Here is a 5,132-nt window from a genome sequence, read left to right on the forward strand (position 1 = left end):
GCGTTTAACGCTGGGAATTCTGAGGGTGTTTTGAACGCCGGTTTGGGCCATCAAATCTTGGGCAAAGTATGGACTATCATATATTGCTGGAAAGCCCAGGATGTCTACTTTCCAACGCCATTGAGAGCGCGCCAATTGGGCTTCTGTAGCTCCATAAAATCCACTTCGAGTGCAGGGAGGTCAGAATCCAACAGCATCTGCAGTCCTTTTCAGTCTCTGAATCAGATTTTTGCTCAGGTCCCTCAATTTCAGCCAGAAAATACCTGAAATCACAGAAAAACACACAAAATCATAGTAAAGTCCAGAAAAGTGAATTTTAACTAAAAACTAATAAAAATATACTAAAAACTAACTAGATCATACTAAAAACATACTAAAAACAATGCCAAAAAGCGTACAAATTATCCGCTCATCACAAAGCAGACAATATCGTGCTAGCGGATGGTCTGGTCTGTAACAGATTCAACTTTGTTTTCCTTTGCAAAATTTTGCTAACTCTTCTTTCTCCATCTTTAAGATAACATATTAGCAATCCTTTACTCTCCCTTCTTTGATCCACCTTCATTTCTCTTAGTCTAAACACATCTTTATTCACAAAAGATACTTCTTTCCACTTGTTTAAGGGAATTAGGGAAGTTTATTTCTCTTCTCTAACTTTTCTTAGAGAGGTTGTCCCTTTCCATTAGTTTTGCTTATTTTTGAGAGATTACTCTCTTAATTTTTCTCACAATTTCTTGATCCGAACTTCATTTTGGGTTGAGAATGGCTTACATCAACATATGATAAAAATAAATAAGTGTATTACAGATCAATAAAAATTTCAGGTGATTTACTCAAATATCAGTGTGCTCATTTTTTTGGAGGCAATTTTTTTGCACTTTTAATAAGTTATTAGTTGAGATATTTAGGTTGGATTATTAAAATAAATTGTTAAAAAATTGGAATATGAAAAAAAAGAATGAGAAAAAATTTAAACGAGTTGGCTTGTTTATTTTTGAAGCTAGTACGTTTAATTCATTGGTTAATTGAGTTGAGAACATACATTAGATATCTCATTTTCACATGCCTATTTTTGGATCCAAAAGTCTGCTTATTTAATGTGGTTAAATGGATCAAACTAACAATAGTTCAACCCATTTTGACAGTCGTAAATGTCATGATTTTTTTTATTTGAGTTTGTGCACACAATTCTAACAGACCATACACTGCACTCCAATTCTGTGTCCATCCCTTTCATCTCAAATCCTTAAGGAAGAACTTTTATTTTCACTAGTTATGGCTTTAGGTTCATAAATTTGCAACTATGACTAATACTATGAACTTTTAGAGTTTAATATGAAGAACAATTATTTTTTGTCCCTGAAAATTGAACCATTTACACATAGTTATGTTACTTGATATAGCCAACCAAGTTTCAATTAATTACATTAGCAAGCTCTACTAGTTTAGCGTTGCCAAGAACTAATGTGTCTATGATTTATGATGATTGCACTACAACATTTTCAAGTTGAGATAACATTTAAAAAGTGTTGCCTAAAGGCTAACAAAGGGTTGCTTTTGATTTATGGCACACTTTTGGACTTAAGGCAATATTTTTGGGGGGCGTTGCAGATGTAGCCGTTGCCTTAGATCAAGGTAATATTTTTTGCTTCAAAAGCAATGCTTTTGAGGGCAATACCTGGTAAGTGTTGCCTTTGGTTGAAAAACAATAATACTTCAAAGGTGTGTTTGAGATAACACTTTTGCAGTGTTGTCTTTTCTCTCATATTTTGGTCACTACTAAAAAGTTTTGCCTATTTGCAATAAAATGCAACTCTTTTACGTGTTGCTTATAAGTTGGAATTTGCAATCCTTTGAAGTGTTGCCTAATAGTTTTGAATATGCAACCCTTTAAAGCATTGCTTTTTCTTTTGAATATGCAACCTATACAAGTGTTGCCTTTTCTTTTGGATATGCAACTTATACAAGTGTTACTTTTCTTTTGAATATGCAACTATATAAGTGTTGTCTAATATTCAAAATACGCAACTAATAAAAGGTTTGCCTTTTTGGCAAAAATAAAAGTTACTTTTGAAATAAAAATACAAAAAAAATTCATACATATATAATTATTTTAGTTAATAAATAAACTTGTGCACAATAGAAAAAATTTATAAAAGAGGCAAAATAACTAATAATAAAATTCTAATTAAAATAGATATTAAAAGGTTCAATTAGTATTTCAAATACATATTCATCAATAATTCTCAACAAAACAATAAAATTCTTTTCTAACAATAATTGTCATAACAAAATAGTAATTAATATTTGTCAAAAAATGTCAATCTGCTTGCATATTTCATATCCATGTTTGACTTGTCCCATATGCTAAATCTGCAAATAATACACAACAAAAATAAGCAACTTATCATTAAAACTAAAAAATTATAATAATAGAAATTTCTTGATGATATTAAATACTACAGATATAAAAACAATAAATAGATCTAAAAAACTCCTTCTAATGTGGCCAAGGTATAGGATGATAAGATTCCATTCCAACAAGAGATATATTCAAAGACACAATCAATGCAAAAAATGGAAGCCTAGTTAATGTCATGAGGCCACAGTCCAAGATTTAATCAATTTATTTATGTTCCTGACAACATATAAATGTCAAAAAAGCAAATGAATGGATAGATGGATGTGGGTCTTCTCATGAAAGCTATTTCAATGAGGGTTAAGATTTCGGGTGGAAGCTACAAATTTAAATGCAAATGCAATTTCTTATTCTAGTGATAGTCATACCTGGTCATAACATTATTATCATATCATATGGGTTACAAAATATTCAGACCACACCAAAAAACCAAGTCCAAATACCTTTTACCAAAAACATTCTGTAGGACAGCCTAAAAAAGTCCAACAGATTAATGATGGGATTAACCTCTTACTAATTTACCACTATTGCCGACAACTCCCTTGACAATTTCTGCCATTTCTGCGAATGAAACAGCAGTTACTAGGGTTTATTGCAGTGACACAACACACATCACTCCCTAACATATCCACATTATTTCAGCAATGAGGAAAAAATTTTCTTCCTCACAGTAGCATAACGCTACAAAAATAAATAATTAAAAAGGAAAAAAAAAGATGAGGGATTAAAAATAGCAAGAGTGTATTGCAGAAGCCACCATGAAGTAAGATCGCAGAAGACATAGAAAGCAAAGGCCAAAAATGTTGATAGTCCATTTCCAATAAATGATAAATTACAAAAATTATTGCAAATTTTTTGTTATACCTAGTCATCATTTTGGATCACGAGTTGATGAGGAAGGACGATCGTTGCCATTCGGACATTGCATACTATTTATATCATGTGTTGATTCCTTGGCTCATAATAAAGATAGTGATTCATCAATATTTGTGCCAAGAGAACTCTATTGCAAGAGAAGCTTCACAAGATCCTCCAAACTTTGGACTCTGTCTTTTGTCTCATGAAGTTCAGTTTTTATTGAACTTACAGTCTCTGCATGTTGTTGCTTAATTTTAGCAATCTCTCGTTCTTTCTGCAGAAATTTTTTGTGATTGTCCTCCCATAACATCGAACTCTTTCTAGTTGTTCTTTGCCAAATACTGCAGTAAATGCTTTCTCGGGAGTATCTCCAGCTTCTTGGTGGCCCTTAAGTTTATCCTATTAAAAAAACATAACGATTTTAGCTTGTGATAGATAAGTTTATCCTATTATCATGTTTTGTGGTAGATAAGGATAATTTCTTTCATTGTTATGACTTTGAACATTGTTAGTTTTATACAGGACAATCTGACTAAAAATGATACTGTAAATTAAGGCAGTTCTACTTCAGATCGATTTGTAAATTAAGGCAGTTCTACTTCAACTTATTATGACTTACAATAACAACTTGTGTTCCTGAATCAAGCTCTTTTCCTTTTCGTCCAGTTCGAGTTGCAACAAACACATCAACCTGTGATGGGTCTTCTTTGTTCTCATTCATTTCACGCTACAAGTAAGGAAAAAGAGTATTAAAAATGGCCAAAAATAATATTTATCTAGTTTTAGGATGGTCATTATACAACCAAAAAAAACTTATAAAAATTCAAAATTATTACCATTTCATTACGCACTCTTGCAAAACTTATAGGTCCCATTTAATGTTGATGTTGTTGCTTTTTACGATTTTCAGAATTTATACGAGATAGAGCCTATACCCAACAAAATTAAAGGGAGTTATATGTAATAAACCAAAAGCATAAAAAAGACAAAGAAATAGAATTATTTATTCTACAACTCACCCTAACAGAAGGAATACTCCAATATGCAATTAACTTTCGAAATTGGACTTTTGGAATATCTGAAGGGCGATTTTTCAGCATATCTTCAATGTTGTTATATATCTCAAAATGTTTTCTCTTGATTCTTGTTTTGTAACTTTTCCAAACTTTTCACAAAACTGTAGCTAAGCCATGCGAAATTGGAAAATTTCAGATCATAAAAAATAGATGAGAAATAAAACACTTACCTTAATATATTTTTATATGCACTTTTTGACTTTGAGGGGCACAACTTTCCAATTAGTGTACATCAATGTTATGAAATCACTATTCCTTCCCATTATTCTAATAAAGTAAGTTAAGTCCTTCACTCTTCTTGGAGTTGGTCCCACTGCTTGTCCTCTATAAAAAGTCACCTCTTCTCTTTCTTCCTAACTTCTTGCATAGATTTTAGCACACCTTATTTTTTCTCATATCCTTCTAGTCTTTGGAGTATCTATAAATATATGCAATTTAACCATTTAAATGGATTATATAGCTATACATGCTAATGAATAAATAAAATGATAATTATGTATAAAGTACAGCACCTTCAACATTGTTAGTTTCCATAAGGTGATTGTCATCACCATGAAGAACTGAATCTTCATATTCACCAACATAGTCCTCATCATCCGAAAAAACATCATCATCATCATTATCATCATCATCATCATCATCATCTCCAACTTTATTAGCATTTGCTCCACTGTGTTCCTCCTCTCCATCCACATGAATTCCATTTATCTCCAAAAATGTATCAAGTGTCATGGCTTGCCAATTTGATTTTGTATTTATCTTCCTAAGATTTTGTTGCT

The 5,132-nt window shown here is 31.7% G+C and overlaps 1 long non-coding RNA gene across 1 annotated transcript; it reads right to left on the minus strand.

Annotated features, from left to right (window-relative positions):
- Nucleotides 1–3,664: 3,664 nt before the first annotated feature.
- On the minus strand, nt 3,665–4,177 carry LOC107459302 (uncharacterized). Its single transcript, XR_008001322.1, has 3 exons — nt 4,114–4,177; nt 3,897–4,004; nt 3,665–3,676 (listed from the first exon to the last, which is right to left on the minus strand). It is a non-coding gene; the product is annotated as an uncharacterized LOC107459302 (long non-coding RNA).
- Nucleotides 4,178–5,132: the final 955 nt, after the last annotated feature.

Source organism: Arachis duranensis, chromosome 7, assembly GCF_000817695.3.
Source record: "Arachis duranensis cultivar V14167 chromosome 7, aradu.V14167.gnm2.J7QH, whole genome shotgun sequence".
Classification (NCBI taxonomy): domain Eukaryota; kingdom Viridiplantae; phylum Streptophyta; class Magnoliopsida; order Fabales; family Fabaceae; genus Arachis; species Arachis duranensis.